At 43.0% G+C, this 15,092-nt stretch overlaps 2 pseudogenes; one reads left to right on the top strand and one right to left on the bottom strand.

Annotated features, from left to right (window-relative positions):
- Positions 1-408: 408 nt before the first annotated feature.
- LOC112412541 (PDZ and LIM domain protein 1 pseudogene) lies at positions 409-1,384 on the top strand (annotated as a pseudogene).
- An 868-nt stretch (positions 1,385-2,252) lies between these two features.
- Positions 2,253-15,092, bottom strand: part of LOC112412532 (solute carrier family 25 member 51-like) — a 26,343-nt pseudogene continuing 13,503 nt past the window's right edge.

Below are 15,092 nucleotides of genomic sequence, written 5' to 3'. Positions count from 1 at the left end.
TCATATGACTTAGTTTAAAATTCAGAAGTGAAGAATTCCTGTCTTCCTACCCTGAGGCATTGGGAAAGGTGTGGGTCTGTAACACAACAGAAGGAAGTCATAAATGGAGGCTGTAACTCAATCTACCACACTGATACAATTATGTTTGTTATATAATTCCATCTAGGAACATGTAGGTGTACTTTTTCATCTTTTTTGTTTTATTTTATTCTGCTCCTGCTGCAGCATAACCTCTTCTTGGGCTGGCTGGTTTACTGCTGCTGTCGCTAGATTTAAAACACTGCACTGCTGATCGCCATTCTTCAGCATTCAAAACCTCCTAGCAGGACAGCTGCCGGGGAGCACAGTGCATCACTCTGTGTCCTGCCCCATCTGTCCCCTCGGTTTGCCACCCCCCATCGCCTTGCTATGACCACCCTGCAAATAATCCTCATGGCCAGGGACCCTGGAGCTTCTGCCTTGTGGGGGGCAAGGATTTCAAGCAGCCTCTCACTAGTTCCTGGGTCACTCCCAGAAGCAAGGCTGCTATAGGTAATTCTGTGTGTAATCACAGCCATTGATGGGGAAAATACCAGCAATATGATGCACTTGGAAGCTCAGAACAAAATCAAGGGCTGCACAGACAATATGACTCTCATAGTAGCCAGATCTGAAAGAAAATATGGTCTCCTCTGGTGACAGAGGAAGGGAAACATCACCCATATACGATGAATTTAGTCTCTGAACCCCAAGAGGTCCTACATATAGGAAGCGCCCACAACAAAAGTTCCATGCCCTTTACCGTCTCACCTGCCTCCAGTTCTACCCCCAGGGTCATCACAAACCAGTACAACAACCCAGCTGACCTCTACTCTTCTGAAAACATCTCCAACTTCAACTATGCCTTGGAGTCAAAGAAAGCAGCCAGTGGGCAGGAGATGAATGGCAGAGCCTTAGACCGTTCTCGGCTTCCAAGCAGACTTGTCATTGACAAAGATTCTGAAGTCTTCTTCAGAGAAACAGGAGTTAAATGAGGCTCTGAAACAGTCCTCTTCATTCCTGGTTTTGCAGGAAATCTTGGAGTCTGAGCAGAAAGGGGATCCCCACAAGCCATCAGGATTCAGAAGTGTTAAGGCTCCAGTCACCAAAGTAGCTGCATGAATTGGAAATTCCCAGAAGTTGCTCATGTGTGACAAATGTGGAATTGGCATTGCCGGCGTGTTTTTTGAAGCTGCGGGACCTTCCCCACCACCCTGAGTGTTATGTGTGCACCGACTGTGGCACCAACCTGAAACAGAAAGGCCATTTCTTTGTGGAGGAACAGATCTACTGTGAAAAGCATGCCTGGGAGTGGGTCACTCCACCTGAGGGGTCTGATGACGTGATCACTGTGTTCCCCAAGTGAGCTGGCAGCTCTGCACCCAACACTGTTCTCCAACGAGCCCCTTCTGCATCTTGTCCTCTAAAAGCTCTGGCCTCTCTTTTCTTGAAAGTTATTAATTACTTTGGTTTTATCTCTGCTTATTAAATGTCATGTCCCCCTTTGCTAGGTGACTCACACTGGCTGCATGATGCCCGCTTTTATAATCAGCAGAGAATGGTTTTGTTCGGTGTCCCCTTGCCAGCGTCACTGTGTCTTCTCTTCACCTCCATTCATCTCTGCTGCAAATGAACATCAGCCAAATTTGAACCAAACTGAATTTAATGTCTGACAATGATTTCATTTTTACTCAATAAATAGACTTCAAAAACAAACAAAAAAATGCCCCAACCCGCCGCACCCCCCCAAAAATACCTCCTAGCAGGCCAATGTGCCTGTCCCATACTCAGCTGTTGGTGATCACACGCTGGCAGCCCTTCACTAGTCTGCAGCACCGGTGGGGGGGAGGGAGTTGGGGGGATGCTGCTCCCGTCTCCAGTACCTTGCAGTGGGTCTGCCATCCAGTTCTCTGAGTTGCTCACTCCCAGCGGTGAGCCTGGGCAGGGAAAGGAATCTCGGCCTTCAAGGCCCTCAGGCTCCCGAGATGGTGGCAGCCCTGCTGGACAGACACACGTGGTCCTTCAACCTCAGCCACGCTGCCCCAAGACTCTGACACCGGCCCACGACGCCTGCCCAGAGGCCCGTGTGGACGCAGCCGTCGGCCTCCCACCCAACCCCCCAACCCAGCTTCACTTCCCGAGAACATCGTTCAGACATTAGAAAGGCTCTGTCTGGTTCCCTCTTGTCATCGGCCGAGAAGGCTAGAAGGACATACCACCCACCTCCATGATACCTACAGTGGAGACAGATGCTCCGTAATGGGACCTCAAAGGCCAAAAAAAAGAAAAAAACATTGCTGAATCCGTTACAGAAAAGAATGGGCACCAAACCTCGATAAATACTAATTCCATGGCATTTCAGTGCCTTGAAAGCCTGGTAGGTGTTTGTAAATTTGTCGTGATGCTTGTGGTCTTGAAGCAATATTTGAACTCTTTCCAATGGAGTGAAAATTTCTTCTGTTGACCCCCCAAGTACTGCTGCTGGGCTCAGGGTTGCAAACTCCGGGGAACTGATAGGCTTACAGGGAAGGCAAGATAAATCCTCATAGAAGCAAAACGTAAGTGCCAGCATAGCTGTCTTCTGCATTAATGGGAGAAGGATTCTGGGATACAAGTTTCGAAATCCATCCCTCCTCAAGTGAAATACTGCATCCCGGGTTTTGATTCCATACAGCTGTCGCTGGAAAGAGGACTTTCTGAATGGGAAATGTGGCTGCTACATTGTTGAAAGCTCACAGCAGCCATACAAGTAATGCTTCATTTTGCCAACATTTGCGATATGAGGTGATATATCTCGTTAGGATTGGAGGCCTCTTTTCATGAGCTTCTGAATTTATATTGCTTAAGATCTTTCTTCTTCAAGATGGATTTTTTAAAACCCATTACCACAGGTGCCGGACTCCACGCCTGATGGCCGCCCACTCACAAGTGGGGGAGCCCAGGAGCCCTCAACCCAGCGCTGGTGCAGAGAATTATGGTTTTTTCTTGTTTGTTTTGTTTTTTTGGCCATGCTGCCTGGCTCGTGGGATCTTAGTTTCCCAAACGGGGATCGAACCCGGGCCCCAGCTGTGAAACCGGAGTCCTAACCACTGGATCACAAGGGAATTCCCGAGAATGATGTTTTTAACAACTTGAGAATGTCACTTTGCAGTACCTGTGCCTGACACTGCCACCTGGTATACTCCATTTGAGAGACTGTCAGTGCTTGTTATTGGGTTCTAGTGGATACTGAAAAGCTAAAAAAGTAACAGCAGGTGGTACTACACACTGACATCCCTATCCTGAGATGGGTCAGAAATAAGAACACCAACAAAGTGGGTATTGCCAAACAAGCCTCCATTATTAATGGAAATGGTATATCCAGGAAATTAAACCAGGCATTAATGACATCTTACAGGTACATGAAAAAGTGCTCACTCATTGGCCAAACACGGCTATCTCAGATGGAGGGTCTGTGCCAGCCACTCTGGCTTCTTCCAGGCTTTGTTACACCCAGTTTCCTGAGGCTACCTGGGCCTGGTTCAAAGACAGACTGGCTAATTAGAGGATGATGGGGTATACCCAAATAAAACTGCTTAAAACTGTGCATGGTAAAGGGAACTCTGCTCAGTGGAGGGAGCTGTAGACTGTGATGCTTGCCTGGAAACACCCCCCCACCCCCAGCCCAAGTGCACCTTATTATATTTTCACTGACTCTGAGGCAACTGAGGCAGTCACCGTGGTGGGACAACTGGATGAAAAAGTTTCATTTTCTATGGGGACAAACCTTATGGCAGCACATTGCCCAAGGCCCAAACCCTCTGTTTGTGACCCATGTGGATGCCAAAGAGAAAGGATCCTTCGATGATGAACATCACTGGAATACACAAGCTTGTCAAACCTGTACTGCCAGGTAGCAGGTGCCCTTAAAAGATGGAATGGGCCCCTCTGAAAGGAAAAACTGACCAAGATAACTGACAAAGTAGGCTCAGCTCCCAGTGGAGCATACTCTTCATAAAGACACTTTGGGGTCTAAAAGTAGCAATTCCTAGAAATAGTACAACCTATTTAAATAGAATGTTGGTCATGCTGGGGGATGGAGGAGACCTAGACTGCTTGTAAGATTCCCATACTGCATAATTAACCCTTCTTTCTGTACCTCCCATGCTTACCTCTTGGGAAACTAGGCTACTGGAGTTTCAGAGTAGCAAAAAAGAACGGAGGGTGGGCGACTCGTATCTGGTGTTTCTTTTGCCATCTGGCTATATTTGTTGAATTGAGGCAATTGTGCCTACGATAATGATCAGGAATATGACGTTGTCATATTCCACCACAACTCCTAAGGTGGTCCTGTTGCGACCACACATCAGGGTGTGAGAGAAATTTTCAAGAGTAGTGCAAAGTATATATACTGCTGAGCCACATTGGGATGAATCTGAGTTTATGGTGTGGGTAAGACACGGGAAGGATTCTTCAAACATGATGGAGTGACAGGTGCAGGAACTGGTCATTCTGATTATCTGGCTGTGGAAGATACCCTGGCTGATGGGAAGAAAACACTTTAGAGCCTGAGATGTCAGGGGTAAAGGGAGGTAAAGGGAGGTACCTAATCTCACTCTGAGCTATTTGTCTGCAGGGAATTTGGTCAATTTAACCCAGACTGCCACCAATATGCTGGCCAGCATTGAATCTTCATCAGAAACCTCCCAATAGCCACTGATACCAGAAAGGAATAGCCTCCACTTGAAACAACAGAACAAAATTGACTTTGTGGACACTGATATTATTGTTAGACATTTTTGTACATTTCTCATTGACTACTGATTCTTCTAAATTCTATAGCATAAGTGCACTGATAGAGACTTAGACCGAATCTGTTTCATGTCTTGGGCAACACTGGACAAGAGGGTCTATGCTAGTATGACTCTCCATCTGGGCCAAGTCAGTTAACTATGTCATAAACCCAGGTGCAGCATGAGGTGTTGGCAACCACACACACACACCACAGTAACTGGCCAGCAGAAAGTCCAGGACAATGTGATTGTCCATTATCAGTTACTTAGAGCATGTGATGGGATGGCCTTTGTTACCAAGAATTCTTGGTTGAATATGTAAAAGGCCAAAGGGTGTGGACATGTAGGGGAATGGCTCCACCTGGGCACCCTGGCAACCTTGCATATAACAACATAAGCCTCACAGGCAAAGGTTTGAATCACAGGTAATCTGACTTTTGGCAGAACACCTTGTGACCCCCCGTGGAACACAAGAGGATGGAAGGTCTGTGAGAGTGGCTCTGGGCCATTTCTTACTCACTTTCCTATGTTCCCTGAAGGCTGCCACTGCCTCTTGGGTTCTGAGGAGGTATGAGGCTTCCTGTCCCATCCACCACCACCCCTCAGAATAGAGTTGCAGAATATAAAACTGCTTAGCTGCAGTCTAGAATTGGCTCCTCAGCAGTGGGTATACCCCAGCCTGTGCCTTGTCTTTTTGGTGTGTAAGCTTGACAGATGAAAGACCCTACAACTTCCCCTCCCTACTAAGAAGTAAAACGGAAAACCAGAAGAAAAACAGCATCACTCAGGGAACTCTATGGATTAATGCCACAGTCCAAGACTTGAAAGAAGCAGGGATGGTGATATCTATCATATTTAAACTCACCAGTTTGGCCTGTGCAGAACTCAAATGAATTTTGGAGATTGACTGTGGTTTATTATTAACTGAGGCAGGGACTCTAATTATGATTGCAAGGTCAGATTTAAAAATTTTACTGGAGGGACTTCCCTGGTGGTCCAGTGGTTATATGGATCTGTTCTCCCAATGCAGGGGGCCCGGGTTCGATCCCTGGTCAGGGAACTAGATCCTGCATGCATTCCGCAACTAAAAGTTCACATGCCGCAACTAAAAAGACCCACATCCTGCAACTAAAGATCCCACATGCCACAAGGAAGATCCTGCATGCCGCAACTAAGATCCAGCGCAACCAAATAAATAAGTAAATATTTTTTAAAATAATAAAATATAAAAAAAATTAAAATGTTCCTGGAGCAAATCAACATGGCCCCTGGAACTTTGTATATAGCTGCTAACCCAGCTAATGCCTTTTTCTTCATATCAACTTGCAAGGACCACCAGAAAGTTGCTTTTACCTATCAGTGGTCACCGCATACCTTCACAGCACCATGGGGCCAGGTCTATTCTTTTCTCTGCCATAATATAGTCTACAGAGATATTGACTTGACATTCCACAAAACATAACACTGATTCACTATATTAAGATTATGCTGATTGGATTTGATGAGCAGGAAGAAGAACTTTAGATGCCTTTATTAAGACATATGTGAACCACATTATGGGAGATACAGCCAATGAAAATCCAGGGAGGTATCACCTGAGTGTATTTTCCAGGGTTTCAGTAGTCTGTGGCAAAAGACCAGGTTCCACACCTTGTACCACCTGCCATGAACAAAGGTACATAACTCTTGGTAGACCTTTCTGGAATTGAGAGGCAACATATATCACAGGTGAGTATACTCTCTTGACTCATCTACAGAGTTGCTCATGAGAAGGACAGTTTCAAGTTAAACCAGAGAAAGATGAAGCTCTGTGATAAGTCCAGGCTGTAATACAAGCTGCTCTACAACCTGGTGCTTATGCTCCAGCAGGTTCAATGATGCTCAAAGTGTGGCAAATACAGTTGATGTATGGAGCTTCTCACAAACATGAACAGGAGAACAACAGCTTGATTTCTGGGGGTTTTAGAAAATACCCACTTCTGGAGATAACTATTCTCTTTTGGAGAGTAGCTTCTGGTTTGCTACTGGGCCTTGGTAGATACTGAACTCCTAACTCCAGAACATGAGGTAGTCCTGTGGCCTGAACTTCCCATCATGAACACACTTGGCCATAAGTTTGAGCATGTGCAGAAGCAATTTAACATCAGATGTAAATGGTACGTAAGAGATCAGATTTGAGTAAGTTGGGAAAACCTGAGTAGGTTGCATGAGCAGGGGGCTCAGACTCTTTGACATGAATTCCTGTTGCATTTTCTGCTCTCTTTCGATCCATGCTTATGGCCTCATGAAATGTTCCTGATGACCAACTGACTGAGGAAAACACTTGAAACTGGTTTACATCTGGGTCTGCACAATTAGCTGGTAATACAGAAAAATGGCCAGCTATTAGCACTGCAGGGGTGACCCTGAAGTACAAAGGATTTTCCTTCCTTGCCTGTAATGCTTCTGCCAGCAACAGCATTTGTGGACTCACAGGATGCCTTATGCACTTTCACGATAATTCACCCATTGTTGTATTGAATCAAGGAGCTCATTTCACAGCAAAGAATGTTCAACAATGGACTCATGCCCATAACATTAACTGCTCTTACCACGCACCCCATCACCTAGAAGTGGCTGGCCTAATTGAAAGGTAGAAGGGCTTAGATTCAGTGTGGCATCTGTTGGGAGAGGTTCGGCTGTGTTTAACAGTTTAAACAGTATATACTTTGTGTCAGAGACAATTATATGGTGTTGTCTCCCCCATGGCTGGAATACATTGCTCTGTGAGTGAGGAATAGAATTGGGTGTGGCTCCTGTGACAATTACATCTAGTAACCCATTTGCAGAATTTTTGTATTTTGTCCCAGCAAATAAGAGTTATGATAGTTCAGAGGGTTAATCCTCAAGGAATTAATATCAGAGGACATAGCAATTATGAGACTTCTATCTGAATACTTTACACTCTTTATTCCATTGAACCAACAAAAAGAGAGTACTGTCCAGTGTGATTGATCCTGATTTCCAAGGGGTAAGGGAGGTTGCTGCTACCCAGTGGGGGCAATAAGGGCTATGTTAGGAGCCCAGGGGATTCTTGGAGTGCCTCTTTGTGCTTCCATGCTCAATTGTAAAGATTAATGGAAAACTACTACAACTAAAAGGTGGCAGGATTGAGGACTCAGACCCTTTGGGAATATAGTTTTGGATCACTCCACTTGATACAGAACTGAGACTAATTGAGGTTCTGAGTGAGGGCAGGGGAAATACAGAATAAGTAGTGAAAGAAAGAAGCTACAGATTTTAATCAGGGCCCCCTGACAAATTACAGGAACAAGTATGACAATAGCTTTGCATTTTTTCTTTGCTTGTAATATGTATGTGTTGATAGTACATATTCACCATTTTGATCTTTTCTCTCCTACCACTGTTTTACATATATACAAATTATTAGATTTAATTTTTTTCTTTTTTTAATTTTTAATTTAAAAATTTTAAAAATTTTATATTGGAGTATAGCTGATTAACAACGTTGTGTTAGATTCAGGTGTACAGCAGAGTGATTCAGTTATACATATACATGTATCAATTTTTTCCCAAATTCCTTTCTCATTTAGGTTATTACAGAGAATTGAGCAGAGTTCCCTGTGCTATACAGTAGACCCTTGTTGGCTATCTATTTTAAATATAGCAGTGTGTACATGTCAATCCCAAACTCCCAATCTATCCCTTCCTCCCCAACCTTTCCCCCCCCCCGGTTACCATAAATTTGTTCTCTAAGTCTGTTTCTATTTTATAAACAAGTTCATTTGTATCATTGTTTTTAAGATTCCTCATATAAGCAATGTCATATATTTGTATTTCTTTGCCTTACTTAGTATGATAATCTCCATGTCCATCCATGTTGCTGCAAGTGGCATTATTTCATTCTTTTTTATGGGTGAGTAATATTCCATTGTATATATGTACCACATCTTCTTTATCCATTGATCTATTGACAGACATTTAGGTTGCTTCTATGTCTTGGATATTGTAAACAGCACTGTAATGAACATTGGGATGCATGTCTTTTCAAACCATGTTTTTCTCCAGATTTATGCTCAGGAGTGGGACTACTGGATCATAGAGTAGCTCTATTTTTAGTTTCTTAAGGAACCTCCATACTGTTCTCCATAGTGGCTGAACCAATGCACATTTCCACCAGAAGTGTAGGAGGGTTCCCTTTTCTCCACATCCTTTCCAGCATTTATTGTTTGTAGACTTTTTAATGATAGCCTTTCTGATTGGTGTGAGGTGATATCTCATTGTAATTTTGATTTTCGTTTCTCTAATAATTAGTGATGTTGAGAATCTTTTCACGTGCCTGTTGGCCATCAGTACGTCTTCTTTGGACAAATGTCTGTTTCAGTCTTCTGCCCATTTTTTGGTCGGGTTGTTTGGTTTTTTTTTTTATATTGAGCCACATGAGCTGTTTGTAAATATTGAAGATTAATCCCTTGTCGGTCGCATGGTTTGCAAATATTTTCTTCCATTCTTTGGGTTGTCTTTTACTTTTGTTTATGGCTTCCTTTGCTGTGCAAAAGCTTTTGAGTTTAATTAGGTCCCATTTGGTTTTATTTCCATTATGCTAGGAGATGGATCAAAAAAGATATTGCTGCAATTTATGTTAAAGAGAGCTCTGCCTATACTTTTCTCTAAGAGTTTTATAGTATCCAGTCTTACATTTATGTCTTTAATTGATTTTGAGTTTATTTTTGTGCATGGTGTTAAAGAATGTTCTAATTTAATTTTTTTTACATGTAACTGGCCAGTTTTCCCAGCACCATTTATTGAAGAGACTGTCTTTTCTCCATTGTATAGTCTTACCTCCTTTGTAGTAGATTCATTGACCATAGGTGCATGGGTTTATTTCTGGGCTTTCTATCCTGTTCCATTAATCTATATTTCTGTTTTTGTGCCAGTACAATACTGTTTTGTTGACTGTACCTTTGTAGTATAGTCTGAAGCCAGGGATTCTGACTCCTCCAGCTCTGTTTTCTCTTTCTCAAATTTGCCTTGGCTTGGAATTTAATTTTCAGGTAACAGAATATTCAGTGGAGCCATGATGAATTCTGAAGAATAATTAATATAGTCAGCAATGTATATAATGACTGTTGGAACTGTGCATTTCCTTATTATGGAGAGAGGGTGAAAATGTCTTCAGATATACAGAAGAAAGCTGTATTTTGTTTGGTGGAAATACACAGTTACATTGTTTTATATAAGTTCTAACATGCATTGAAGGGTGCATAAGGACACTCAGCATCCAAAAGGGTGGGCAGTTGTCCCTTTCCTTTCTCCTTGTAGGTGAATTTACATTCTAAGGGGCAGAATCTGCTTTAGACTTAATCTCTCATAGCAAATTTTGAGAAATACATTCACCATGTTGACTCAGAAAATATTCAGGTCATACACAAGCAAAGGTGGGATTCAGGAGTGTAATTTTCTACCTGCTGTCTTGGGAGTGTGGAGGTTGGGTAGGTGGGAAGAACACAAGAGACAGGAAAGAGCAGAGAAGGGAGGTTGAGTCAGAAGAAGTAGAGTCACCAACCATGATGTTCTTTGTAGAAGTGGGAGTTTTGAGCATTGTGATTGGAAGAGTCACTGTGGCTGTGCTGAGCAAGGAGAGAGTTGAGAAGGGAAAGGCTGCAGATATGAAGGGGATCAAAGAAGAAGGGCATTGGCCACACAATACCTCTCCCTGGAACACTCTTCCCACCCCACTTAAAAATCTCATTCTTCCTCCAAAGCTCACATCTCTCCCAGGAAGGCTGCACTGATTTCAGTGGTCTGTGCCAGCCCTCTTCTCTGGACTTCCTACCTGTGTGCTCACTCCTCTCCCCCACTGTGGCCACACTCTGTCTCTGATTAGAGTCAATTATTGTTTCCTTCTCTGGCTCATCCAATGAACCACGAGCTCCTAAAGGAAAGGAACAGAGTCTTACTTTTGCCTTTTATCTTCAGTATCTGCCACATAGGAAGCCACACACAGAAGACAGGTCAATTTATACATGTTTTGTTCGTGAATGATTTCAGAGGTGCAGAGTGGGCATTTGATTGTACCTTTGCAGAGTGGTTCTTGGGGATTCCTCAGGTGGGCCCCAGTGATGGAAGTGAAGCTCTCCAGGTAGAAGAAGCCCATAAACCTGCCATCCTGCCAACTGAGGAGCTGTGGTGCAATCTTGGAACCTGTTATGGGGGCCAGGAGATGTGGTCATGCTTTTGAGGCCTCTCTCCCACACTGCGGCAAACTGTCTGCTAGAATTTGCAAAGAGTATGATCTTTGTGGGGCTCTCATAAACTGAATTTAAGGAAGATGTGTACTCTGAGCCCCATCTTCAAAATGATGCTGTTATGAGACCATTCCTTTTTGCTCTGATAGGGTGCATTTCTCACCTGCACTGTGGTCCAGGACATTCAAGGAACCATCTCCACTAGGTTTCTCTCATTTTGAAGCAGGACTGATGACCCCAGGCTGGCACGGATATGCAGGGACAGATCACCAGGAAAGTCAAAGGGAAGACTGGAGGCAGGGTTTTTTTTTAAGGAAACCTAAGAGCAGGACCCAAACAAGGAGAGAAGCTGGAGATGGGTGGGCCACAAGTGGAAATGGGGAGAGGATGTGAGATGGCTGGGGCACCCTCAATGCAGCCCCTGCATTGGGCTTCTCTTGGCAGGTCTCATTAGCATGATACAGCCAGCCCCACCCTGCCACTGACCCACAGTGAGAGAAGCCTGTGATTGCTTCTGCTGGGCTCAGGAGTATCAGCAGGCGCCTGCCCTGAGCCCTACTGAGGAGAGAGAGAGGGGGGAAGTTGGAGTGCTCGTTAGAGGAGGTGTGAAGGGGTCAAAGAGGTTGGGAGCGCCATCTCTCTGAGCCCATCTCCCTGTTGGGCTCAGGTCCTGGCAACCAACCTCTGATTTATCCCCCCCACTCTGTTTTCTTAGCCAATCCCCACTCCACTGGGCAAGGAGTGTGTCACAATGAGACCCTCATGACATCCCTACAACCCAGCCCCCCATTCCTAACTGTGAAATGCTTCTAGTCACTGCCCCAGAGGGACCCAACCAGTCACAATCCTTTCTTCTAGCTCTTGCCTTGCTCTCACTCCATTCCACCTCCATCTGTCCAGTGTCCGGATATGTCAAGTGAGCCAAAGAAAAACGATTGGGGCTCAAAAATGGTGATATTCTCACTTCAAACCATCATGTTGAAGCCCACAAGCCCTTGAACCTGGAGCTCTCAGAGAGTCAGGACACCACCTGGACCAGCTGCTTCCAGGATGATGGACAGCTGAAGAACCCAGCACTAGGGTTGCCCAGAAACACTGGGGGTGGGGTGGAAAATTTACCCTGCCCCCTCTCTTCTGATCCTGCCCCTTGAGTGTCTAGCTGGCAGTTTTCCTTTCCTTTTCTTTTTTTTTTTCTTTCTCTTTCTTTCTTTCTTTCTTTCTTTCTTTCTTTCTTTCTTTCTTTCTTTCTTTCTTTCTCTTTCTCTCCTTCTCTCCTACTCTCTTTCTTATTTGTTGAAGTATAGTTATTTCACAATGTTATAGAAGTCTCAGGTGTACAACATAGTGACTTACAATTTTTAAAGATTATACTCCATTTACAGTTATTGTAAAATATTTGTTCTCTCCTGTTGCGGAGCACAGGCTCCGGATGCACAAGCTCAGCGGCCATGGCTCATGGGTCCAGCTGCTCCGTGGCACATGGGATCCTCCCGGACCAGGACATGAACCCGTGTCCCCTGCATCGGCAGGCAGACTCCCAACCACTGCGTCACCAGGGAAGCCCCTTGTAGCTTATTTTATGCATAATAATTTATACCTCTTAATCCCCTACTCTTATGTTGCCCCTCCTCCCATTTTTCTCTCCACTGGTAACCACTAGTTTGTTCTCTATATCTCTGAGTCTGTTTCTTTTTTGTTATATTCACTAGTTTGTTTTATTTTTTAGATTCCACATATAAATGAGATCATACAATATTTGTCTTTGTCTGTCTTTGAAATAAGCATAATGCCCTCTAAGTCCATTCTTGTTGCTGCAAATGGCAATATTTCATTCTTTTTTATGACTAAGTAGTATTCCTTTGTGTGTGTGTGTATGTGTGTGTGTGTATATATATCCCATCTTCTTTATCCATTCATCTGTTGATGGATACTTAGGTTGCTTTTATATCTTGGCAATTGTAAATACTGCTATTATGAACATTGGGGTGTATGTATCTTTTCAAATTAGTGTTTTCAGTTTTTTAAGGATATATATACCCAGGAGTGCAATTGCCAGATCTGTGGTAGTTCTACTTTTAGTTTTTTGAGAAACCTCCATACTGTTTTCCATAGTGGCTGCACCAATTTACATTCCCACCAAAAGTGTACAAGGGTTCCCTTTTCTCCACATCCTCCCCAACGTTTGTAATTTGTGTTCTTTTTGATCATAGCCCTTCTGACAGGTGTGAGGTGATATTCCACTGTGGTTTTAATTTGCATTTATCTGATGATTAGTGATGTTGAACATCTTTTCATGTGCCTGTTGGCCATATGTATGTCTTCTTTGGAAAAATGTCTATTCACGTCTTCTGACCATTTTTAATTGGGTGTTTGCTTTTTTGATGTTGAATTGTATGAAGTGTTTATACATTTTGGATATTAACCCCTTAACAGTCATATCATTTGTAAATATTTTTTCCTGTTCAGTAGGTTGTCTTTTTGTTTTGTCGATGGTTCCCTTTGCTGTGTAAAAGATTTTGTTTAATTATGTCCCATTTGTTTATTTTTGCTTTTGTTTCCCTTGCCTTAGGAGGCAGATCCAAGAAAATGTTGCTACGATTTATTGCAAACAGTGTTCTGTCTATGTTTTCCTCTAGGGGTTTTATTGTCCCATCTTACATTTAGATCTTTAATCCATTTTGAGTTTATATTTGTATACGGTGTTAGAGAATGTTCTAATTTCATTCTTTTACATTTAGCTGTCCAGTTTTTCCAGTGCCACTTGAAGAAACTATCTTTTCTCCATTATATATTCTTGCCTCCCTTGTCATAGATTAATTGACAATAAATTGGGCTTATCAGAGCTCTCTATTCTGTTCCATTGAGCTATGTGTCTGTTTTTGTGCCAGTACCATACTATTTGGATTATTGTAGCTTTGTAGTAGAGTCTGAAGTCAGGGAGTGTGATACCTCCAGCTCTGTTCTTCTTAAGATTGTTATGGCAATTCAAGGTCTTTTGTGTTTCCATACAAATTTTAAAATTATTTGTTCTATTTCTGTGAAAAATGCTATCAGTATTTTGATAGGAAATTTCATGAAATCTGTAGATTGCTTTTGGTAGTATTGTCCTGCCATTTTTTTTTTTTTTTTACATCTTTATTGCAGTATAGTTGCTTTACAATGCTGTGTTACTTTCTGCTATGTTCCCATATCTCTACCCTCTTGCATCTGCCTCCCTCCCACCCTCCCTATCCCACTCCTCTAGGTGGTCACAAAGCACTGAGCTGATCTTCCTGTGCTATGCAGCTGCTTCCCACTAACTATCTATTTTACATTTGGTAGTGTATATATGTCCATGCCACTCTCTCACTTTGTCACAGCTTACACTTCCCCCTCCCCATATCCTCAAGACCATTCTCTAGTAGGTCTCTGTCTTTATTCCCGTCTTACCCATAGGTTCTTCATGATATTTTTTTTCTTAAATTCCATATATATGTGTTAGAATACGGTATTTGTCTTTCTCTTTCTGACTTACTTCACTCTGTATGACAGACTCTAGGTCCATCCATCTCATTACAAATAGCTCAATTTCGTTTCTTTTTATTGCTGAGTAATATTCCATTGTATATATGTGCCACATCTTCTTTATCCATTCATCTGATGATGGGCATTTAGGTTGTTTCCATCTCCTGGCTATTGTAAATAGAGCTGCAGTGAACATTTTGGTACATGACTCTTTTTGAATTATGGTTTTCTCAGGGTATATGCCCAGTAGTGGGATTGCTGGGTCATCTTTCTCCACTGCACATTCCTGCCTCCTTTATCAAAGATAAGGTGACCATATGTGTGTGGGTTTATCTCTGGGCTTTCTATCCTCTTCCATTGATCTGTCTTTCTGTTTTTGCACCACTACCATACTGTCTTGATTACTGTAGCTTCGTAGTGTAGTCTGAAGTCAGGGATCCTGATTACTCCAGCTCTGGTGTTCTTTCTCAAGATTGCTTTGGCTACTCGGGGTCTTTTGTGTTTCCATACAAATTGTGAAATTTTTTGTTCTAGTTCTGTGAAAAATGCC

Source organism: Neophocaena asiaeorientalis, unplaced genomic scaffold (genome assembly GCF_003031525.2).
Source record: "Neophocaena asiaeorientalis asiaeorientalis breed wild unplaced genomic scaffold, Neophocaena_asiaeorientalis_V1.1 scaffold400, whole genome shotgun sequence".
NCBI lineage: Eukaryota > Metazoa > Chordata > Mammalia > Artiodactyla > Phocoenidae > Neophocaena > Neophocaena asiaeorientalis.
Note: the sequence above shows the minus strand (reverse complement) of the source record. Positions and strands in the feature narration are given on the sequence as shown.